The following is a 26,067-nucleotide window of genomic DNA, read 5'->3' on the forward strand; positions in this document are numbered from 1 at the left end:
AAAGAGGGCAGCACGGTGCTCTGTAGTTAAAAGATGGCGGATGACAGCTGTCGAAAAGCACGTGGATTTCTTTACCGATTCAAATCTCGCGCTAGTGAGGTTAAGTTGGTACTACTGAGGTTTAGACCCGTCAAGATTGCAGCAGTGAGGTTAGCGATGCGTTGTTGTCTGTCAAAAAGCAAGTGGCTGTCAAAAAACACGTTGATTTGTTTACAAATTCAAATCTCGCGCTAGTTAGTTTAAGTTGGTACCCCTGAGGTTTAGGCCCGTCAAGATGGCAGCAGTGAGGTTAGTGATGCGTTGTTGTCGATGACAGCTGTCAAAAAGCACGTTACTTTGTTTACAAATTCAAGTCTCGCGACAAAATTGAAATGTCCCGCCAAAATTCAAATTTCCCGCGGGAGGAGGAGGAGGCCGCCGAACTGTCCTATTATACTACTACAGACCACTCAGTTTTATGCTCCGCCAGTTTGTTTTGTATATTAGAAACAAAGGACTCAAAAGTCTTAATTTTGTTCGCTTCCTCCGCTACGATCTTCTTACATTCCTCTGCAGACCTTGTCCGTTTTCCTTCTTCTTCCCTTCTTTCACCCGGGGATTTCCTTATCTTGGAGGAGCACTTACTGAAGTACGATGGTAAGTTTGGAAATACGTTTGGAACAGCACGAGGTAACAATACAGGCTTCTTTCGTGTGAATTCCCGATTGTTCAAATCACCATTCTTGTATTCTTCAACATAGCTTACGTCTTCAGGAAGAAAGTGGTTAATACATACGAACGAATATTTCGTAGGTACCCAATTGGCTCGATGAATGGCACGTTCCCATACGGCTTTCAATTGTGGAATTTTAGGAAACCCAAACACTGTCACAAATCCTTCCTATTTTATCGATGAACCATAATTAGACTTACAATTCGGCACAACACATTTCTTTGGCTTTGTAACCAACCACTATACACGGACAAGCAATGGTACCGTATCATTTAATTTAGTTCCAGTATTTTGAAGAGAACACGAGCGCGAGACACATGCGGGCTACACAGAGCAGACTAGCCATTCACTGCGGCCGCGGCCTTCTGTAAAGTCGGCAATGCTCAATCCCACTCAATCCAATAGATGGCTGATGACATCACATTCTTGAAGCAATGATCTCAATCAGCTGACTGGTGGGTAGTGCGAAAGTTTTGAACATTGTGTTATAGGCGAGAATAGTAATCAGCGTACTTAAAAGTGACTTTTAGCTACTGTTAATGAAGCGATGGTGCACTATTGCGTAGCGTATGGATGCAAGGAGACCTTCAAAAAAGGATCTGGCATTTCTTTTCACGGGTAAGTAAATATTTACGTAAATATGATGATGATGTAAGGGGTTTCATACCGTTGTTGTCAGGTGTCTGTAGTAGGTATACGTACAATTACATGTAATTTATTGTATTGGTTACAGTTCCAGTTTCTCGGTTTCAGCAATTTTGAATAATGTGCTTTTATTGATTTCAGTTTTCTTGCTGATGAGACAAGAAAAAAGCAATGCGTAGTTGTGTTAAGGAGAGAGAATTTCTTGCCTGGAACGCATTCAAGATTATGCTCTAAGCATTTTTCACCGGAATATTTTGATAATGAAGCATTTGGTGTGGGAGTTAAACTGAAGCCAAATGCAGTACCAACAATTTTTAATTTTCCAACCCACCTTTTACCAGCTGAGAAGAGGAGAAAACCTCCGGTGAAGAAGAAACTTCAAGTGGATCCTGTTGCATCAGCAAGTTGTGTGTGGGCAGATTTTTTTAATTTTTTTTTATTATTATCCATAGATTTATGCAGGAATGTAGCCTGTCATCCTTATGTGAAATATTTGTGTTTAAGACATTTAACATACTGTTCAACTGCAACATTTATTGCAGCATATTAGGTTACTATATCACACATAGGTAAGATATTTGTGTAGTTGACCCTTATAATTTTCATATTTTTTCAGTGTTCCTCAGGAAGAGGAGAATGAGTCTCTTCCTAAAACAAAGGTGTTCAGAAAATCTTATATTGGTGATTACACTGAGGAAATGGTAAAGTCACCAAGGAAAGCCCAGACCTTCATGCAGGTTGCCAGGGAAGTCATTCATAAATCCCATAAGGAGCTAAAATTGGAAAGGCAGAAGTATCGGCGAGCTATTAATCAGTTGCAGAATGGGAAAGCCTTAGTAAACCATCTGAAGGAGAAAATGATGATAACTGAAGATGCTGCTAGCACGCTTGAGGTAAGAAAACAACAGCTTAAATAATTTTTTTTTCGTTTTCCCTATATCTGCTAGCCTTTGTTGGTGCTATTTGAGGATCCAACCAGAACCAGTCTCTGGGTTGATGACCTGACAGACACACATACATAAAATTTGGAGCCTTTAGAAGTCTGTAATTTGTTTTTATGGTATCACAATCTCTGTTAAATATTTCAAAAATAATGTAATACCATAAATTAACTTGTGAAAAATCATAATGCACCTTTTAACTTCCATTGTACCAGAAATGTATTTCTCCTGCTGCTGCTCAACTTCTGATGCGAACAAAGGATGGTGATACAAGAGCAGAGTATCCTTCTGAACTACGCTGCTTTGCACTTACATCGAATTTCTATTCAAGTCGTGCATATAGCTACTTGAAGGATGTATTTCCTCATGGTTTGCCCCATCCAAGTACACTGCAGAAGTGGTATCAGTCGGTGGATGGTAAGACAGGATTCAGTTCAGAGACCACAACTGCTCTCATTTAGAAAGGGAAGGAGATGGCTATCAATGGAAAGCCCCTAGTGTGTGCACTGACGTGGGCGCCCGCAAGGGGGGGCAAGGGGTGGCACTTCCCCCCCCTGGAATTCTAAAGATGTTGATGTCCAATTGTTTAATATCATACTAGATTATTTCATAAACTGAAAGTACTGACAGTCAGCTAGCATATGTTATAACTGGAAGTTTCTGTAAACAATTTAATGTTGCTGACGTTATATTGGTTTTTTTTGCTAGGGGCTTTACGTCGCACCGACACAGATAGGTCTTATGGCGACGATGGGATAGGAAAGGCCTAGGAGTTGGAAGGAAGCGGCCGTGGCCTTAATTAAGGTACAGCCCCAGCATTTTCCTGGTGTGAAAATGGGAAACCACGGAAAACCATCTTCAGGGCTGCCGATAGTGGGATTCGAACCTACTATCTCCCGGATGCAAGCTCACAGCCGCGCGCCCCTACGCGCACGGCCAACTCGCCCGGTATATATTGGTTTTTATGTTCAAGAAAATTGTTAATGTGCCCCCCCCCCCCTGGAAAAGATCCTGCGGGCGCCCATGTGCAGCGATGATGGATGAAATGTGCATCCGGAAGCACATTGAATTTGATGGAAAACAATTTCTTGGTTATGTGAATTGTGGTACTGAATTCGAGGATCAGGATTTACCAGAAGCCAAGGAGGCTTTAGTGTTTATGGTGGTCTCACTAAATGGACACTGGAAAATTCCAGTGGGTTATTTTTCTATTAACGGTTTAAGTGGCTCGGAGAGAGCAAACCTAGTGATTGAGTGCCTTAAATTTTTAAATGACCTAAATGTAATTGTAGTGTCACTTACTTTTCATGGTGCTGCTTCTAATTTATCCATGGCCCCTTGTCTGGGAGCTTCTTTTGATGAAAATAATATGGTAAACTGGTTTGAAAATCCCTCAAAATATTCTAAAGTGTTTATTCTTCTAGATGCTTGCCATGCTATAAAATTAGTGAGGAATACTTTAGGAGCTAAGAGAACTTTTGCCAGGGGTGATAATGTCATAGATTGAAGGTACTTAGAAGAGTTAGAGAAACTTCAGGGTATCGAGGGCCTTCATCTAGGAACAAAACATACCAAAAAGGCACATTCACTGGGAGAAGGAACCCATGAAAGTAAAGCCACATAAACATTCAGTGAAAGTGTTGCAAGTGCAATGACATATTGTGACAGAGACTTAAATCTTCCTCAGTTTCAAGGGTGTGAGGAGACTGTAAAATTTGTTAGGCTCATGAAAAATATATTTGATATCTTGAACAGCCGTAATCTTTGTTCAAAGGGATGGCAGAAACCATTGAAAGCAGAGAATATCCACAGTACGAGAGCCTACATTCAGGAGGCTATTGAATATATACAATCACTGCAAGAGATGGAAGGTGGTGTTTGTCTAGTGAAGTGCTCTAGGAAAACTGGTTTCATAGGTTTGATTGTGTGTCCAAAGTCTGTCTTAGGAGTGTATGACTCAATTTTGAACATGCCACAGCTGAAGATGCATTTTCTGCTCACCTACAAACTTAGTCAGGATCACCTGGAATTATTTTTTTAGTGCCATTAGGAGTCATGGTGGTCATAACAACAACCCCACAGCTACGCAGTTTGAAGCAGCATATAAAAGACTTTTGCTCCATATACAGATAGGTACTACAACCAGTGCCAATTGCTCTGCAGTTGACCCTACTGTTATTATGAATTGTAGAGACAGCAGTCAAATAACTGGTGATCCTATTCATCTGCCTGCCAACAGTACTGATGTACTTTTTGTTAGTCATGATCATGACTACATTCCACACCCAGCCAACCTGACACTGTATGTTGAGGATGTAGTGGAATATATAGCAGGTTTTGTTGTGAAACGATTACAGAAAGCAGTTAAATGTGATGTTTGTAAGGTGGTTCTCCAAACAGCAGTTTCACATTCAGCACTCCTGAAGAGGAAAAACAGAGGTGGCCTTTCAATCCCATCATTAGATGTGATTTACCTCTGCAGGGAAGGTGAAAAGATGATGCAACAATTCCAGCACAAAATGACAAGGATGAAGGACCCTTTAAATGTACTTGTAATGGCAGTACTGAACCATGCTAAGAGAGAAGTGTTTGATGAACTTCAGGAGCATACATTTGCTTTTCCGCCCCTTGGCAACCACATTCATCAGCTGAAGCGAGCAGTTTTGATGGAATACTTTAAAGTGAGGTTATACCATAAAGCACACCTTGAAACAGAAAAACTTCACAGTGTGAGGGTACGAAGCTTTCACACAAAGACTGTTCTATTCAGGAACCAGTAATGTAAGGTAGGCTGCTTTGTAATATAATTATTGCATTTGCTATATAAACGTGTTAGAGTGTGTAGGCCTATATGAGGATTTCTATGCTTCCTGTGGCTGGAAAATTTATATAGACTCAAGTTGCTTATGTAAGAGGATGCTGGTGTGGTATGCTAGTTTCACTGATTTGTATTAGTGTTCTACTTTTAGGCATATTCCCCCTAATCATTCTGTCTATGAGTCAGGTTGACTTTTATAGAAATTCATTCTTAAATTTCCGGTACCGGTACTTTTATATTGGCATGTCTTGTTTCTGTACTTTGGGAACAACATTACTGAATGCTGCAGGATGTTTTCTTTTCTTCAGATGTGACCTTCTATTTATAGGCCTACTTCAAATGTGGCATGTCCATTAGTTTATGTTGGGCTTTAAACTTAGCTTAATTTAGTAGGTCGCAGTGGAGTGAAATTTTACCTGTGTAGCATTTTATGCATCCCTTTATTATTATTATTATTATTATTATTATTATTATTATTATTATTATTATTATTATTATTATGTTGTTGTTGTTGTTGTTGTTGTAGCAGCATATTATAACAGATCCCTGCTTCATGGGCATAATAAGGTACTACAACCAGTGCCAACTGATATGCAGTTGACCCTACTGTATTGTGAATGTTTATAACTTATGATAAGTGAATATTTCTTGTTATGGTACCTGTTTATCGTTTACCCTGGAGAGTTCATTTTTGTTGCCATCTGTTGGTGGTGTATGGTTCACTTAAGTATGATACCGTACTTGTGTTATTTTCTTTCCATAATGGTCCTGTAGGCTATGTGTCACACTTTGCATCTTGTGTTATTGGGCATTGGTTTGAAGTAGGCCTATTTCAGTCAAAAGTATACCAAGCACGGTAAATACAGTATTTTAAAGTTGTTTTTGGAAGTTATGAAATGTTTATTGTAGATGCCAGTTGCATTAATATTTCAAAATAGGCTACACTTCCTTACGGACAACTTTCAGATGTTACCTTTCAGCTCTTAATCCCAATATGATGCGGTAATTGGGAAAAAAATACTTGTCTCTTACTTTATAATAAATAATTAACATTAAACAATTAGTGTTACTCACGGGGATGTAATACTTGCAAAAAACCGATCATAATGAGGGTGTATCCTATCGTAGGTCTCTTTTTGTTTTAAACATTTCCGTCGTAATTACGCATTTATGTCCACGGTTTTGATTGTAATTTACGCTTAACCACAACAGCTAAGCAACGTACATCTCATAATCCGATTTCTCCGCCTTTTCGAATGTCACTGTTTGACAATTTCCTTATATCCTCTCAGACTCTACTTCGAACTACCCCCCAGTCAACTGATCGAGATGTTGGCTTCAAGCCACAACATGGACGAGGTGGCGCTAAGCGCACTCTATAGTATTAATGCTCTAAGGTTTAGATCCCCTCTAGTGCAGGGGACGGAGCGGAGCGGAGCGGAGCGGAGCAGTTGTTGTGACGTCATCACCTGGTAGTACCGAGTGAACTACCGAGTGAATGTCCTGACGCGGGACGTTTAAACGCGTTATAGGTACGGCACTGTGAAGGTATTGCATCCTCCTATTAATACCCTTCTCTCACAACGTAATAACTGTAAATAACTGCATATATATTCACTATAATTGTTGTATACGTAACTGCTAGGGAGTAGGAGGTAGTATGTGGAATAATTGTTAGTAACTCGTATAGTTATCTCATTCGAATAGTGAAACAAAGTATGGTGCATACCTACCGAAAGGGTTTGTATACAAGGGGATTTGAAGTTAACAGAAAAGTAATGTATTAACAATTATTTCGTAAGTTCATGTGATACGATACTCTGTTAATGAGAAGAATAACCTGAATATAATCTTATCAGAATATAATGAAAAACACTGACGATGACAAAAGTAATTACGTAAATGAACGTTGACTGGAATGTCCTTCTTTGTAAATGTGATTACAAAACATATCTGACAACAAACTACTACACGTCCCAATGCCAAGCAGCTATCAGTAGAATGCTTCTATAAATACAGTTATATTATATTATATTATATTATATTATATTATATTATATTATATTATATTATATTATATTATATTATATTATATTATATTATATTATATTATATTATATTATATTGTATTATATTATATTATATTTGATGTGCCACCACCCGTCGCATATGTGCGGCCACAAAATTAGCATTTTTGCGTGTTTCCTATTATCAGTGATGTTAAAAAACTGCCAGGCATCCGACGGTTTTCGTGGCATTTGTGGAACAACGTTCTGTAAAAATTTCTTTAAATTCCTTTAAATGTTCTAAAAATATAACTACTATCTACGAATATGTTTAAATATCACACTAACACCACAAATATAATCTAACGGACTTTACATTATCTACAAAACATAACAAGCGTAGGAAATATATACGTACATTCGAAAAACACAGATTGAATACAGGTACTTTCGTACGTGTGTTGTGCGCTACACTGTGCTCAGGTCCTCCGCGAGTACTCGCAGTTGTAAGCGGAGGGGATCGGTGGTGCGCTCTACCGCTACAACCGGATTACTCATCGGTATTACTCGCTCCGTCCCCACCTCTAATCCCCTCCTCTTCCAGTAACTGCTTCATCCCTCTCTTTCTTCCTTTCCACTACTCTACATTATGCTTTCCTCTTGCCCCACCACTTCGAAAGGGCTTTTGTCTGAGCTGAGCACTTCTCAGTGCTCGCTTATTCTTATTCTCTTTCAGGAGTACCAGGATGAAGAATACGGACGTGTGGCGAGCAGCAGACTACTGCTGGGCATCGGAGGAGAACGAGCCGCCTGCACCCGAGCCGGAGCCGGAGACCGAGGTGGAGACGGAGCCGTACAGGGACGGGTGCGACCCCCTGACGGCTTTCTCTTCTCCGAAGGCCACACCGAACCGGAGTACGAGGCGCTGCTCGTGTACTACAGGCCAGGGCGCCCTGTAACTTCTGAACGGGGCCTCGTCCTGGACAGAATGCGGCGCCCTCGCCGAGGAGGCAGGATCATCTCGACAACCATGGCCGTCGAGAGCTTCCTACCAGGAGGCCTCATTATCCGGCATCACGACCAGGAGAGGATGCGCGACGCAGAGAAGGAGCTTTCTACTCTGTTCCAGGTCATCCGTCTACCAGGGAGGGACGGCGTGCCAGGGATGAACACCGGCGCAGTCAGGGCCGCGACGGAGACCAGGGAGACGCCGAGGAGGCTAAGGAATAGGGCGGTTAATACCGACCTAGTCCTGGCCACCCAGCCGGCGACCAGCGACGCCATCACGGAGGTGGGGCATGACGCCCCCTGGCGCCGCGACGGTGCGACTTCAGTGGAGGAGGACGCCCCCTGGCGTTCTGAGGCTGCTGTCCAGGCCCAGCCTGACAGCACGTCTGTCGAGCTGCAGACCTCGATGTGCGCCCCACACGACAGGGAATGCACTCAGGCGTTAGCACCGACCGACGCCGCCGCCGCCGCCAGCCAGGAGAAGGAAGAAGACGGCGACGCAGCGGAGCCATCAGCCACCCTGGGGTCACCAGGCCGGGAGGAGGGCCACCAGGACGAGGCCTCTTCCCCCGCCGAGAAGCAACCCCCGGGAAGAAGAAGAAGACGACGCCGCACCAGGAAGCAGAAGGCGTCGCTGGCTCACCAGGAGAGGACCGCCAAGCCGCAACCCAGGACTGCTCCCAGGACAGCAGTCAACCGAGGAGCCAACCAGGAGAGGACCTCAGCGGGTAGCGGCAGTCAGGTGAGAGTAAAACGTCCCCCTCAGCAGCTCTTGCAGTGTTTCCGCTGTCTGAGGTGGGGCCACCGTCAAGTTAGCTGTGGACTCCAAGTGAAGTGCAACCGCTGTGGTGGTGATCACCACTACACGGCCTGCGCAACACTTAAGGAGGCGCCGGTGTGCGCCAATTGCGCGGGGGGCCACCCGGCCTCCCACCGCAGTTGCCCAGTCTACAGGGCCATGGCGCGGGCAGAGAGGAGGGAGGCCCGGCGCCATGACCCACCCCATTCCAGGAGGCCCCCGCCTCGGCGGGCTTGGCCTCATTCTCCGGGATCGGAGACTGGGTACGAGGTACCCCAAGGAGGTGGAGTCGTGCGACAGGCCCTAGTGGTACTTGACGCATGGCTCCGCAGCCGGCAAGGACCGCGCTAGTCCCAGCAGTGCCCAGACGGACTGATCCCCAGGCGATGGAATGGCGAGGAATTGGTTTATGTTTTGTGCATGTTACCTGTTCCTAACTAACACAACCTCTGGTCTTTTTCCAGCCCACATCCTTGCATGTGCTATCAAAAGATGTCAGGTTTTACATGTAGGCTCTTTCTTCTTTCTGCCTATGTGGTTTTTCCCTGACCCTTCAATACCAAACTTCAATACCATATACCTAATACAATATCGCCTGGTAGCGTGTTTGACATGGAAACAGGCAGATACTCCTTGTATCACTTCCCACTCTTCCCTGCTATCTCTTTCTTCTTCTTAGAAATAATAGCATGTCGGAGGCCATGTAGATTGAGTCGTTGGTCACGCGGGGGGAGCGGGCTTCGGGGGCCCCCCCGAAAAAAAAAAAAAAAAAAAAATCTTGCCCCACCGCTCCTCGGTAACACTTCTTTCTGCTGATCTTCCTGCAGTGACTCGAACCAGCCTCACCTCGGCCAACCCCCTAATGATACCCCTTACCTAATGTTGTCCTTGATCTTAAGATATTTGCCCACCTGTCCTCCCTTCCCTTTTGCCTACCTACCAGCTCTCTGAGTTTCCGTTACGGGCACATTGGTGGCCAGGAAACAAGAAAATGCAGAAGCAGAATAAGAAGGTACCTAGTCTATACAGTAAGCGATTGTGGCCTGGATATTATCGACAATATGTAATTTCTTCAGCATAACCCGGCTATATTTAAGGTCACTGGACCTACTAAGTATCGACGGGGATTCTATCCTCAGCTTTCCAGGTAGAAAGTCAGCACCTAAGCCAATGAGGTATTCACACTCCCAATAATAATAATAATAATAATAATAATAATAATAATAATAATAATAATAATAATAATAATAATAATAATAATAATAATAATAATAATAATAATAATATGTAATTTCTATTATCCGAAGAATTGGATCGTAAAGTTCAGTCAGTTGACCCCTCCTTCCATGGCTGTCCACATACGTTACGACTACTGATCTCTATACCTGGATGGCTGGTAGCTTGGGTAGGAGTAAGCCGAATAGAAGATGACTGGCGTAGTAAGATGGCAGTGAGCGCACGGTGCAGTAGACCACGAGGAGCGCGCTTGCTTTGTTTATGCTTAGTTCAGTGACGCCAGGTTTTATGATTGTAGTTCCACGAGTGTTCTGTGCTGTGTTATTGCAAAGGAAATAGTAGTGTATTTTACGAATTTAGGTTCGTTGCCTTGTAGTATACTTGTGGATTACAATATTCAATTTAAATATGTACCCATGTGTTTATCTGAAATATGAATGAAGAAACATTCTACGGGGTATTAACATACCGCAGTGTTCAGCTTATGGATGTACAAACAGAACCGATCAGCAGAAGAAGAAATCATTTCATCGGGGAGTTTTATACTGTACATAAGAATCTTCCTAGGGTACTGTTTTGAGTTTTAGGTTTATTGTATCTTATTTCGTATAATCCGGGAGCAAAATGGCAATTAATTTTTGTAGGTTTCCTTTCTCGAGACCCGAACATCTAAGATCATCGATTAGGAGTATCAGGTGGGAGAATTGGGATCCTACTAAAACAGCTGTTCTCTGCTCGGATCACTTAGAGGAAGACTGTTTTGATAGAAATGGACAAACTGTACACCTTAGAAGTGATGTACAGCCAACTGTTTTCAATTTTACTGAACATTAACTGCAAGTAAAGATTTACTTAATTTTTTTTATTTCTCATAATTAAACTGACGGTTTCGATGAAATAATTGACGTGACCTTATAACAATCTTAGATAATGAAGTCTGGAGGAATTCTAGACCTTATTTACATCAGTAATAATTATGCGTTTCAGACACTGGAGTAGTGGGAGAAGGGAAAGTGTGGTGGGTGTTTGGGGCTATCCCATTATACTATTCGTGGTATTTGGGACTCTTTTAACTGGTGTTACATATTTCTGATGATGACTATCAATACCGGTATCGCTTTGCTGGCTGAATTTAATTAAAGAGGTCTGTAATAGTAAATTAAGCTGCAGGTAATGTGATATATTGAAAAGTTTTGAATATTTGCTGGTTTTATAAATGTGTACATTTGCTTCAATGATATTTTAATTTGATAATATGCGCGTTATTTCATGAAAACCGGAAACAGAAATTCATTATCAAGCACCGATTACGATATGTCGAATCTAGGCCTGTATAGTGAGCTACGTTTATAGGTACATCATTTTAAGAATGCATAATTTCGTGGCATACATATATACAATTTACAGCAATGTTTCCAGAAACTGGTTTTCACTCGTATTGTGTTACTGATCGCTAATTGCATGTATTCAGCACCTAAGTTAATATTTGGCGGCCGTTATTGCTATCCCGGAGATTTACTGCCCTCGGAATGACGTGTCAGTGATCCCAATGTCCTTATGCTTTGAGTGAACATGTCTCTATATATTTAATTATTCCAATGCGCCATTAATTGCGACTTAAAATTGACTATATTATCATTGCTTCCCCATAAGGAGAGCTCTAGGTTGGGTACGCCAATATGGCGAACCGCGCGCTCAACTTGGCGTACTTTCTCCTGCAGCGGAGACCTGCCATCAGCGATCCATGTAGAGAGATCAGGACCCGCTGTCGAATTATTTTTCTTCTCTGAAGCAACTGATGTCCAAAATGTGTATTCCCGTCCGTTTATACCCGGAGAATTTTTTCGGGGGTGAGGGGCAGATGCAGCTCTCCCCGCGTGGCAATCAGCAAAATCTTCATTGCCTCCGACATGCTATTCATTTCTAAGAAGAAAAGAAATATTAGGGAAGAGTGGGAAGTGATACAAGAAATATCTGACGGTTTCCGAGTTGGGCTCGCTACGACGGCGAGAGTTTGTGTTTGGTAAGGTGTGGTGTTAAGAGTCAGAGACAGTGTTGCCAACTGTACATCCTAAAATATCGCTAAATTCGTTGTTGAAAGTCTCTAAAAATAGCCAAATTTTTGTCAGAGTCGCTAAGAACAGTCGCTAACAAAAAATTTCCAGTAAACATGAATAAAATGGACATACTTATGCAGAAAAAAAAATCCATCTTCATCGTCTTCTATTTCCTCCTCTGTGTCGGTGCGACGTAAAGCCCCTAGCAAAATAAAAAAGAACCTATTTCCTCCTCAGCAAACGATGTAGCCTGTGAAGTGGAAGGTTGCTGAGCTGTTGATGGATAAGCATTTTTATTTCCTATCTTCCTGACGACCTTCTCTGGAATTTCGTAGGAATGGCAGGTTTTCCTAGGCACTTAAGCGCTTTCCTCATGTGCAAGATGGATGCTGCTGTTTCGACTTTCATTCTGTTTCTCACTTTAGATTTCACAATACCAATTTTATTAAAGAGCCTTTCTACTTTGGCATTTGAATGCGGGAGAGTCAAAATTTTCATAGCAAAAGGAGCTAGTTTCCTGAGGGGATTTTGTCCTGCGAATCACTATACTGTAACACCTATACCCAGAAATATGTGGTATTTGAAACTTGACTCCATTTTATTGCGTTTAAATTACGCCACTGATTCTCAATGTTATCTATATCTGAGACACTACAACCCATATCTTCCGCTAACTCAAATATTGGGTTTTTGACAACATTCAGACAGTTTTTTAACAGAAAGGAGAGCCATTTTTCTTAGGTTTTGAAAATTGTTCGGTAGCCTATTTCTTAGTTCTGTAATTAGCTTTTTTGTGAAGTTAATACAGCGGGCCCTAACTACTTCTACCTTTTCTACTGATAGAGTTTCCCCCCAGTTTTTCGAACTCGTAACCCAGATAGGGTTTAGGGTCCACGTAACTATCAATCTCAGTTGGTGGAGAAAACAGATCAAATCGAGCAGTTGGGTTTAGGATTTTCCTTCCTAAAAACTGTATAAGATTCATGAAATCATCAAGTAAACGAGTGGGGTCTGCATTTTCAGATTCAAATACTTTAATTACTTGTTGGACCTCATGCAGAATACTTTTTAGATAAGTCATGAACAATCTGTTTGATAAATCGGAGTACATTTGGAATAACATCTCTGAAGTATAACACTTTTCTTGTGTCCTTACGATATCGAAGTGTAATTTGAGCTCATCCCATTGTTCAACAATTCGCCGAACAGCAGGTTCAATGGATAACCATCTTGTTTCACAAAATTTTAGAAGTTTGAGAGGCTCTTCACTATTTATTGCATTGTAAATTTGCTTGTAAATGCCCTGTCTCTTGCTGGATGAGCAAACCAAAGGTAACTTTCACGGACAATGAAGTCAACATTACGCGGCAAAGTGCCTTCCGTTGCATGAGAAACAGCTAGGTGTATGGAATGACACACGCACCTAATCATTTTCAAATAAGATATATTAAACTCTTTTTCTCGTAAGTTTATATACCCCATTGTTCAGCCCAGTGTTCACGGAAGCGTTATCTACACCTATAGGCTACCTAATAAATTAGCAGGCTTCATTTGCAGTTGCTGTAAGAGTATTCCTATTGCGTTAACAATAGCTGGTGCTGTGCCATTTGGTAAGTCTACCAAACCTAAAAATCTTGATGCTATCCTTTTCATACTGTCGCTGAAGTAACGATTTATGACACCCAGCAACTTAGTAACGGATATATCTGTCGCCTCATCTATTATTAAATTGTAACCCTGATCGCCAATATCAGAAACCATGTCCTCAACAAAATGTGCTGCTAGTACATGTTTTATTACTTCAGTACATTTTGTTTTGTGTAAACGGAGATCTGCTGCTTTAGAACTATCGCCAAAATTTTTAACACACAGTTCTGACAAGTGATCTACAGTCAACAATGAGCAGTGCTCTGCAATAAACAATGCCAAACTTCCTTCAGTTCTAGCAGTACTTATGTTTACTTTTGTAAACGGTATTTTGTTCTGCAGTGGTGAAGTAAACGGCCCTGATCACATTTTATGTTTCTGAGTTTCAGAATGTTTCTTTAAATCATTATATTTAGCATACAGTTCTTTTTTTAACAGTAGATGCAGTAGACTTTAGGCTTATCAGAATCTACCGGTCTTAACCATTTAAACTGATGTTCCCAGTCTCTACGGTAGTTTTGCTGATACTTTGGCTTACTCATGATGTTGAACAAAAAACAAAAATACAGTTCATAAACAAGAAAATACGTAAATGAATATTTGAAATCGCACGTGTAAATTTGCGCAAATACACCTAACAAACCATGAATGACTTCAAGAAAAAACACAGATCACAACAGAACTTATTATTACACTGATAGCTGCGAAGAGATCGATTCATTTCTTAGCGCGCGGTCCTGAATCATCCTCCGTTCGCTGTGTAATGTTACGCGTAACTAAGAGGCAAAAAAATAAAAAAAATCGAATGACTGACTAATCTACTGCGTTAATACTGTCTTAACGCCGCCTGTGCAACTCCCAACGCCTACACATGATGTCATCCAGCAGATAAGAAGAGGAATTGCCGAATGATGTCATAATGTGATTATAAAATCACATGAAATGATATACAAGGAAGTCCAGATCAGATTAAAAAATAACCGGTCATAAACATTCACATACTGAACTGCAGTTTATACCGTTACATTGATAATAATTGTATTAAACTGTGAAATTCACCAGTTTTCCCTCTAAAGTGCTTGACTAATCCCCAGAAAAGTCGCTAATCGGAAAAATAAAATTTTGTCGCTAACAAGGTTCCCGAATTCCCTAGATTTAGCGACTTGTCGCTGAAGTTGGCAACATTGGTCAGAGAAACCTCATAGGCACAGATTCCTTCTCTCTTACATATCCTCTTGGGGCCTGACATAGCGGCATAATACACAGAGTGTTCTTTTCAATAAGTGTCGTGTACTTCGGGATGTTAAGTGATAATAAATCATCTTCTACATTCAGCCTGTGCTACGGAATGATAGATAGAACGATAGAACGATAGAAATCTTCTACAAGCGTTTGTTTTAAGTGATTAAACTACAATAAATCATCTGGTTTTGTTTCGAAGTGTCGGGTTTGTTGTTATATGAGACGCGTATTAGCTGTTGTACAGCTTGGACGTTAATTGTGTTACAGATTTTCTTCATTGAGGAATTGTGATTTCCATCATTGTACAGTGTGTTCACAACATCTAACATATTGTCGGTAATGTTCAAGTTTCAATAATTTACTTTTGCCAAACTTATAGATCTTAATTGGGAACACTAAGATTTCTCAGTTTCAGCATTCAAGCCTACATATTTTTTATATTTAATATTTTTAATTTGATAAAATTTTATTTGTAGATGGTAGTTTCAGATAGAAGTTACAAAATGTAGTGAACAATTTTAATTATTGTGTTGATATGTTATTTACATCTGTGTGCGAATCAAAAGTGACGCTGTGTATGTTGAGTTTTTCTTTACACTGTAGGTTGCAGAAGAAGGATTCTAAATCCTGAGAGTTGTTCCGTTTACGATATCTGTAATATTATCTGAATATTTAGAATTCTTGTTGTATAAGTGTTGTTACGGAGATTCCTCTGTATTATATCTCTACACCACAACAGCTATATCCATATATATATATGTTTTACTTAACAGTAGACTGCCTCTCTTTTGTAACATATTTCCTGATAATTATAGGTGTGTAAAAGATCTTCTTCAGGGGCAAATGGTGGTGAGTTTGCATGGGCTTGAAATGCCATGATCTGCAGCCCTGCAAATCGTTACCGTGGTTTTCCCATTTTCTCATTAATTAACCTTAATCTTCCTAATTCTAGCCCTTTCCCTTCAGTGTGTTAGTGCGATATTAAACTATTAGCAAGAAAGGGAGAAAAATCTTCAGGAGTAAATTATGGATATGGAAACTGTACAATGCAGTTACTTGAAAGTATATTAACAGGATAACCAGTGATGGCCAGAACAAGTAAACGTGGCACACTTAAGTAGTGTCCCCTATGTTGAAATATACAAAATACACTTAACCATAGTGTCCTGAATAGATATGTTTCTACATAGAATTCGGTTTCCTGGCAATGAGTAAGAATCGGTGTAATTGGCCACAGGAACGAAGCTCGTATTACACATGTAAGAAATTGTAGTGTTACTGTTAGTGCAGTAAGTTTACATTTACAGTAGAATATCACAAAGTGACTAATCTTCCTCGGCATTCCCTGATGTCTTTCTTCTATCACTTTCTCTGTAAATACTCACTTTGGAACTCTATCCTCTTCCATTCTCATCATGTGTCCATACCATTTGAGCTTACTTGTCTCTATACTGTCTTGCAGTTTAGGGAATCCAATTATCTCCCTGATTTCTATGCTTCTGATTTTAACCCTTCATACCTTCCCCATTACAGTATTTCTCTAAGGAATTTTCTCTTTGCCCCGTGGATTCAGCTTTCTTCATGTTTTGTTGTCCATTTGCCCACTCCATATGTCATAATTTGTGTGTAATACAGTGGGTGCAATATTTTCTTGCATTCCTGTGGGATGTCCCAGTTCCAGACTATACTTCTCACACATTGGTAAAACCCATTGGCTTGTTCAAGTTTCTTTCCACTTTCTTATTTTATTTTCTCATCTTCTGCAGTTATTCTCCCCGAATACTTGAAGCTTTGCACAACTTCAAATTTTCTTCCATTTACTTCAATATTCCCTCTTCCTTCTCCATTACCTCTTGTCACCGCTGTAACCAAGTTTGCACTGTTATTCCCTTCGTTAACATTTTTAGATATGGTATTCCGCTGTGGAAATTTGTGTTTTTGGGAATGCACGCTGAAACATGCTCACTTAGCATGGTTTCTAATGTGATTATACCGATGTCTCCAAGAGCAGGTATCTGGCTGTTCCAATAGTTATTGTATTTCAACCTTCTGTCGACAGAGGGCAGCTCCCTCTGTCGCGAACGTGAAGGATCTTTTCTCGACGAGACCTTTTAAATATCTTCTTCTTGAAGTAAATGTGGGGCTGTTTATGCTGGGGAATGAAGAGATATGTCACACACACACAGGAGCGGCGTGTTTGCTTTTCTTATGGTGGTTTTATAAGTTTAAAACTATGCAAAACTGCTGCATCATTTGCATGCTTCGATGAATGATATTGACGGTAATGTAACGTTTTAAATTTATTTGATGTATTATCTTTCTTTTTATTATGGCCGACCGAAGTCCATTTCGGTACTCGAGGCGAGAATGGCATGTGTATGAGTTGTGTAGGTGATTGTGGTGCGTCAAAATCTGGTCTCTGATTATTTTACATGAATTTCTCGATGAAACATTTTGCCATTATTTGGAGGTATGGTCTGTGTGTCGGACAGAAGGTCTATTCTAGCCGTACGCAGTATGTAGATGATGGATCTACGCGTGACCGTGGGGTCACAAACGTCCTACTGTCATTTGCCCTAGGTGGGCTATATATCTACTATTGACGTGAGACCTTACTGATGAAATGTTGAGCTGCACTCTACGAGTTGCCTTGATTTTATTTACTCGCGCCAATCTGCCGGAATTATTTGCCTTTGGGGGCAAAAGGATCGCGTGATTGAATGAATGTGTAGTTGAATGAGCTGAGTGCCAAGATGACGTATCGGTCTGTTGAATTTATGCCTATTTGTTCCCTATCGCCTCTCCTTTTCTCCTGGGTGCGAAGTCTTTATTTTGTATGGTGTGCATCCTAGTTGTTTACGACCTGGAGCTCGCCATGTTGGTTTATTTCTTTCATGGCCGTGTGCAGGTCCATGTTTTCTGTTATTGTTTTGCTTTGCGTTCATTGCTCCATGGAGCATTGTCTTTGCCCCTCGTGGATTATATCCTTGGTCCGGCAGTTTTCTGATTTAATCACTTTATTATTTTATCTGCTCCTTGGTGTGTGTGAATCGATATGAGAGGGGTATTGTTAAAAAAGGGGGATATTGAAAATGACTCCCACGCTTGAAATTGCGTTTCTATTCCTCGCCGAAGGAAAGATTGAATAAAGATTGAGTTAATGATATTCAGCTCGCAGTTTTTAGTAGCGAGGTCAGTGGTGGAATAAATGTTATCATCTCAAGAGTAACTGTGCCCTATGCATGTAAGAAAAGATGAGGTCACAAGACCTTGGTACGATTATCTTTTGGGCTCACGCCGAATATGTATGTATTACCTTGTTATTATTACTGGTTATTTCATCTAATTAATCCCTTTGATTTACGTTACATTACAATAAATTCTCATCTATCATTTATACGGATTCTTACTCGTAGTAGGGATAGTTGTTAGCATTTATTGTTTGAGGAGAATAACGTTTTCAGCTCAGGGCTGTGTCTTTCGCCCTTCCTTATCGGGGATCCACGGCAAATTTGTTTCCTTACGATGGTCGTGATTCACTATTAGTGTCCTTTAGTTAGGGAGGGTGTGGCTCAGAAATGGTAGCAGAGACGTGCTCGATCAGGATATCTCATCTGGAAAAGTGCACGGGTGAGATAGAACTGGGAGTGGTATTCTGTTTCGGATGCGTTAAGAAAAATTGTTATTTCTTTTCGATTTAACCTATTGAAACTTGCTATAGTTCTTCTGATCTTGTTTGTCGTTTATTAATTAACTCTTTCGATGACCATTGTGTATGTGTGGGTTTTTCATTGCTGACGAAACCTTGGCTGAAATATGGAAAGTGATAAAGTTGTTGACATGAGTGGTGAGAGTGATGTATTTGCTGGAGAGGTCTCCGATGTCGAAAGAGAAAGGCGTGAACGTATTAGTCGGGATAGTGCTTCTGCCCTATCAGGTAGTGAGAGTAATATGTGCTTAGGAAATAATGCTGTTGTTGATAGAAATTGTGCCCTCGATGAGAATCGTGTCGATTTGGTTTCCCCCTGTTATGGACCCAGTAGTGAACGTAGTCCTCATATTAACCCCGTTTTCGATATAGTTAGGAAATGGAAGCTCAATTTCTCCGGGGAAGGGGAAAATTCTAATGTGGTTGAATTTCTTGAGAGTGTCGAGGACATCGCTGAATGCAGCTCGATACCCGTTAACCTTTTTGTTCCTTTAATTCCGGGGATGCTCGAAGGGCCGGCGTTAAGGTGGTTGAGGTTGGTTAAAGCAAATGTCCGGTCGTGGGAGGATTTCGCTGATCGCATTAAAAAACGTTTCGGGTTGTCCGATATGGATTATTGCCTGAAACAAGAGATCTTTAGAAGAACCCAAGGCGTTGGGGAAGGTGTTGACGACTATGCAACTGGTATTCTGACCCTGTATAACCGATTGGGTGTGAAGGTTCCTGAGTGTGAAATTTTCGACCAGTTTTACCGAAACCTGTCCCCTCAATACAAATTATTCATGAAGAGATCCGAGGTTCAGACCGTCGATGATGTTATTAACTTGGGTCGCGAGTTTGAATCGATCGTATGTCAAAATAAACAATATCGTCCCCCTCCGACTCCGTCCAAATGCTCTTTCCCCGACGTCGCCTGCCGCACGTCCTTCAAGTCAGTATCCTTTGATGCCCCCCCCTTCGCCGTCGCGCCCCTCGAGTAGTCCCGAGCGAAGGACCAGCGTTGTGTCTCCGGCTCGACGCTGTATTAACGCCATCCAACCCTCCGAGTCGCCTGTTGAACGTGGTTCCGCTACAAGAAAGTGCTGGAATTGCGGTAAGGCGGGACATATTTCTAAAAATTGTTGGTCAAAATCGCGACTGAAGTGTTCTAAATGTGGCCTCGTTGGTGTCACTGCGCGTGTATATCCTAGATGTAGTTCCGGGCAGGGAAACTGAACGCGCGCCGGCGTAATGGCCCTTCGTTGGCGCAAAATGTCGGTGTTAACAAAAGGATCTGGGGCCTTCCTTCGTCGACACCCTGGGCCAAAGTTTGTATGGGGTCCCGCACGCTATACGCCCTGCTGGATACCGGTTCCAGCGTTTCCTTCTTGAATCTGAGCCTTGTGTCTTCCATGCATTTAAAGTATCTCTCGGGAAGATAGATAAGTTTATGTCTGCTGAAGGCCGTCAAGTGTGTCCGGTGGGCCGCGTCGTATGCCACATCAAAATTCATAATCTTTCGTGGAATTGGAAATTTTATGTTGTTACAGATCTGTCTGTCCCGATCATTTTAGGGACTGACTTTATGCATACGACAGGTCTATCCATTGATTTCATTACTCGAAGTTTCGCCTTCCGTTTTCGGTCTGACGTAAATTATCCTTTCGAAACCCGCTTTCTGCGTAATATTGTGTGCCCTCTTTCTACTTTTGTGACTCCAAGTGCGTCGTGTGACCTAACCGCCGGGCAGAATTTGATGCTAAACAGTTTAATGGAGGAATTTTCTGATGTTTTGACGCCTGAGTTGGGTTGTGCGAAAAACTTTTCTTATTCAATTGAGCTCAAAGATAAAACCCCTGTTAGGTCCCCTCCTTTCGGATGTTCGCCTCCGAAGTTGTCCGCCATGAGAGAATGTGCAGACGAACTTTTAGAAAAGAAGTCCATCCAAGTCACCTTATGGAAGCCCCGCCTTCCTAATCCCTAAAAAAGACGGGAGTTTTCGTTTCATTGTTAATTACCGCAAGATAAATAGGAACATTGTGTTTGACAGCTTCCCATTGCCCACCATCGAAAGCGCCTTTCAACATTTTCATGGTGCTAGGTTTTTCACTGTCTTCGACTTTAACTCGGCGTATTACCAGATTCCTTTGGACCCAAAAAGTCGCCCTTCTACAGCCTTTGTCACCCCTTTTTGTCTCTTTCATTTCAATAAAGTACCCATGGGCATCTCGATCGGGGGACAAGCGCTTAGCCGGGTCATGTATTCGATCTTTGGCGATCTAAAGTTCTCCTATGTATTTAATTTTCTGGATGATCTCCTCATATACTCTGCAAGCTTTGACGAACACCTGGCTCACCTACGTGAGGTACTTAGTCGTCTGCGCAAACACGGGTTCACTATCAACCCCAAAAAGGTCTCTCTCTGTTCCAAACGATTGAATTTCTTGGGGCATGTCATCTCGGATTCCGGTATAGCTGTAAACCCTGAGAGGGTTAAATGTATTAAAGAGTTTCCTCAGCCCAAGAACGTCCGCGGCGTAAGAAGGTTCTTGGGTATGGCGGGTTTTTACAGTCGGTTCATCGATAATTTTTCTCAAATTTCGGCCCCTTTGAATCTTCTAAAAAGAAGAATTGTCGTTTCGTCTGGGGTGAAGCCCAAACCCTTGCCTTCAATCAGCTGAAAGGTGCCCTTTGTCGAGCCCCTGTTCTCCACAGCCCCGATTTCTCCCGCGATTTCGTTTTCCAATGCGATTCCAGTGAAATTGCGATTTCCGCTGTGCTAAACCAAACCGATGAGGACGGAAAACTAGTCCCGATCGCATATTTTAGCAAGCTACTACACTGGGCCGAGTTACGTTACTCCATTTACGAAAAAGAATGTTTGGCCGTCGTGTTGGGTGTAGAAAAATTTAGAACTTACCTGGAACACCGTCACTTCTTTGTCCACACTGATAATCAGGCCCTGTCGTGGATGAGTGCCAACGTCAAACGACTTGGAAGAACAGGCAGGTGGATTCTTCGACTGCGTATAAGTTCACCATTGTACATGTTCGCGGAAAGGAAAATGTCGTGGCTGACTGTCTGTCACGTATGTTTGACGGAATAAACACGAGTGAAGCCGAGGACGCTGAGAAATACCATAGATCTGATAGTGCCGGATGTGTTAATATTTTGCAGAAATATCCTTGGTCATTTTCTGATATTTCAGAGCACCAGAATACTGATGACGAGTGTCAAAAACTGATGAAAGGTGTCGCCGATGGGTCACTTCATGATAAATCATTTTGTATTAAACGTGGATTGTTAGTTCGTCGTTGTGGTAAAAGGGGAAAGGACAAGATTTACATTCCAGATAACATAAGACGCGTGGTATTACATTATTACCATGACTCTTATTTAGGGGCGCATTTGAGTTAGTACAAGACAATACATCGCGTTTCTCGTGACTTCTACTGGCCAAATATGAAAAAAAGAAGTGCTCGACTACGTGAAAAGTTGCGACGTGTGTCAACGGTCTAAACCTGCCAAATCATCTCAAGTTGGGTTGCATTCCGCTGATGTGGCAACGTACCCCGGAGAAAGGTTATTCGTAGATTATTTCGGCCCTCTCGTCAAGTCCCGTAAAGGCAACGTTGGAATCCTATCTGTCATTGATGGTTTCTCAAAATTCGTCTGGTTGTTCCCAGTGCGCAAAATCAACTCTAATAACGCCGTTCACTTCTTGTCTCGTCACATCTTTGCAATTTATGGCTCTCCCAAAAATGCTGGTAACCGACAATGCATCCATTTTCAGTGGTAGTAATTTTCGTCAATTGTGTTTTGAGTGGGGAGTGAACCAATAATTTCTCAGCCCTCACTACCCTAAACCGTCTCATGTAGAGAGGTTTCATCGTAATCTTAAGGCTTGCCTAACCGCGTTCCACAGCGCTGATCAGCGCAGTTGGGACGAAAACTTAAATTTCTTTGTTCTAGCTTTCAACACTGCTCAACATGAGTCGCATCGGCACACACCGGCGGAGTTGTTCTTGGACAGGAATGTTGCTGACCCCATACAATTAAAATGGAATTTTGGATATATGTCCGAACCGTTAAGGACCAAGAGCGTCGAAGAAAAATGGAAGGAAGCGGTCGAGCAACTGATCAAAGCCAGAGATCGTGTAGCCAAAATGTTCAACAAGGGAAGGAAAGAAGTCACCCTAAAGATTGGAGACTTAGTAATGATTAAAAGGTTCCTGACAAGCTCGGCAGCAGACCAAATTGGAGCGAAACTCTGCCTAAAATGGTCTGGTCCCAACCGTATTGTTAAATTCTTGGGACCTGTTACCGTGTTGTTGGAGGATGAAATAAATAAGAGGGAATCCAGAGCTCACGTGAGTTTGTTGAAGCCCTACCATTCACGGGGCCAGAAATAATTGATCTAGTAGCTATTAGTACCTGGTGGTAACGTGATTTGATTAATTTATCTCTCCTAGAATCGTTGTTCTAAAGTCTTTTTCTTTTCAGGAAAAACAGGAAAGAGAGGGAAAGTAAAGAAGAGTCAAAGGATATTTCAGTATCGAAGGACAAGGATAATATAAAATAAACAACAGACCTATTGATAGGACACGAACATTGCATTACTACTGTTCTCCTAGGACACGAACATTGCATGACTACTCTTATCCTTTACCTGCCTGCAACCGATTCGTGAAAGTGTCGTATTAATGATAGGAAAAAGACTGATTAAATTCAACGCCTTTCCTTCCTTTTAAAGTATTGAACTTTAAGCAATGTGTATTCCGCCAATCTATGCTCCCTTGTGGCTGCTGGTGATGATCAATGTTATTTGTTGTTACTCTGATTAATTAGGTTAGTAATTAGGTTAGTTAATTTTAGTTATACAGTGCGCACTATATACATAAGTAATCATATTTAGCGTTGGAACCTCACTTTAAAATGTGTCCCCTTGACTGATTATCAAGTTCGGACACATTTTAAAGGCAGAGCGGTGTGATGATGAAACATGCTAATTTAGCATGGTTTCTAATGTGATTATACCGATGTCTCCAAGAGTAGGTATCTGGCTGTTCCAATAGTTATTGTATTTCAACCTTCTGTCGACAGAGGGCAGCTCCCTCTGTCGCGAACGTGAAGGATCTTTTCTCGACGAGACCTTTTTAATATCTTCTTCTTGAAGTAAATGTGGGGCTGTTTATGCTGGGGAATGAAGAGATGTGTCACACACACACACAGGAGCGGCGTTTTTGCTTTTCTTATGGTGGTTTTATAAGTTTAAAACTATGCAAAACTGCTGCATCATTTGCATGCTTCGATGAATGATATTGACGGTAATGTAACGTTTTAAATTTATTTGATGTATTATCTTTTTTTATTATGGCCGACCGAAGTCCATCTCGGTACTCGAGGCGAGAATGGTATGTGTATTGTGAGTTGTGTAGGTGACTGTGGTGCGTCAAAATCTGGTCTCTGATTATTTTAAATGAATTTCTCGATGAAACATTTTGCCATTATTTGGAGGTATGGTCTGTGTGTTGGACAGAAGGTCTATTCTAGCTGTACGCAGTATGTAGGTGATGGATCTACGCGTGACCGTAGGGTCACAAACGTCCTACTGTCATTTGCCCCAGGTGGGCTATATATCTACTATTGACGTGAGACCTTACTGATGAAATGTTGAACTGCACTCTACGAGTTGCCTTGATTTTATTTACTCGCACCAATCTGCCGGAATTATTTGCCTTTGGGGGCAAAAGATCGCGTGATTGAATGAATGTGTAGTTGAATGAGCTGAGTGCCAAGATGACGTATCGGTCTGTTGAATTTATGCCTATTTGTTCCCTATCGCCTCTCCTTTTCTCCTGGGTGCGAAGTCTTTATTTTGTATGGTGTGCATCCTAGTTGTTTACGACCTGGAGCTCGCCATGTTGGTTTATTTCTTTCATGGCCGTGTGCAGGTCCATGTTTTCTGTTATTGTTTTGCTTTGCGTTCATTGCTCCATGGCGCATTGTCTTTGCCCCTCGTGGATTATTTCCTTGGTCTGGCATTTTTCTGATTTAATCACTTTATTATTTTATCTGCTCCTTGGTGTGTGGGAATCGATATGAGAGGGGTATTGTTAAAAAAAGGGGGATATTGAAAATGACTCCCACGCTTGAAATTGCGTTTCTATTCCTCGCCGAAGGAAAGATTGAATAAAGATTGAGTTAATGATATTCAGCTCGCAGTTTTTAGTAGCGAGGTCAGTGGTGGAATAAATGCTATCATCTCAAGAGTAACTGTGCCCTATGCATGTAAGAAAAGGTGAGGTCACGAGACCTTGGTACGATTATCTTTTGGGCTCACGCCGAATATGTATGTATTACCTTGTTATTATTACTGGTTATTTCATCTAATTAATCCCTTTGATTTACGTTACATTACAATAAATTCTCATCTTATCATTTATACGGATTCTTACTCGTAGTAGTGCTAGTTGTTAGCTTTTATTGTTTGAGGAGAATAACGTTTTCAGCTCAGGGCTATGTCTTTCGCCCTTCCTGATCGGGGATCCACGGCAAATTTGTTTCCCAACGATGGTCATGATTCACTATGTGTGTCCTATAGTTAGGGAGGGTGTGGCTCAACGCCTGCATGTCTGTGTCTTGTGGAAGTGATTAACGTATCATGGTATGGCTGCCCATTAACTGTAAGTAATGGCTTGAATTAAATATTGGTGTATTTTGGCACTGAATTTGAAAATCCTTCTGGACGAAGACATCAGCTACTCGTGGTCATTCTTTTTGAATGATGTCGCGGAGCTTGTGAATATCATGTCTATGTTGCGAATCTTTGAAAATGTTTTCTTCTTAAATTTATTTCTGTTGTAACTTAAAATCTAAAATTTAAGCCTGCTAACAAGTTATGTGATTTCCATTTGGGCCGAGTTAAACTGTCTCACTCGTGTGAAATTGATTAATTACATTTATTATTATTATTATTATTATTATCATCGCAAGCAGGCTCCTTTTAAAATATTATGTAATGTATTATTAATTTCAAATTTATGTTAAAGGTGGTTTAAATACGATGTGAGTTTCTGCAAGAGTTTTAAATTATTATCTGATCCCGTTCTTGATATTAATTTTTTTTTTCAATTTTTATTATTTTATATTAACATGTAATTCTTCAAGTTGTGGGATGTAACTGATTCCTTTTGTTTCATATCCTGTGTGCTTCTCATTGTTGCACAGTGTTTTGGGGTTGGTTGTTGCTATGGTGATGGCAACCG

At 41.3% G+C, this 26,067-nt stretch overlaps 1 protein-coding gene across 1 annotated transcript in view; it reads left to right on the top strand.

Moving 5' to 3' along the window:
- Positions 1-15,138: 15,138 nt before the first annotated feature.
- LOC136885459 (zinc finger protein 567-like) overlaps positions 15,139-26,067 on the top strand; it is a 78,212-nt gene continuing 67,283 nt past the window's right edge. Inside the window, exon 1 of the mRNA XM_067158020.2 lies at positions 15,139-15,447. The gene's annotated coding sequence lies outside the window, so the exon portion shown is untranslated. The remainder of the gene's footprint in view (positions 15,448-26,067) is intronic.

The sequence above is a fragment of the Anabrus simplex genome, chromosome 14, assembly GCF_040414725.1.
Source record: "Anabrus simplex isolate iqAnaSimp1 chromosome 14, ASM4041472v1, whole genome shotgun sequence".
NCBI lineage: Eukaryota > Metazoa > Arthropoda > Insecta > Orthoptera > Tettigoniidae > Anabrus > Anabrus simplex.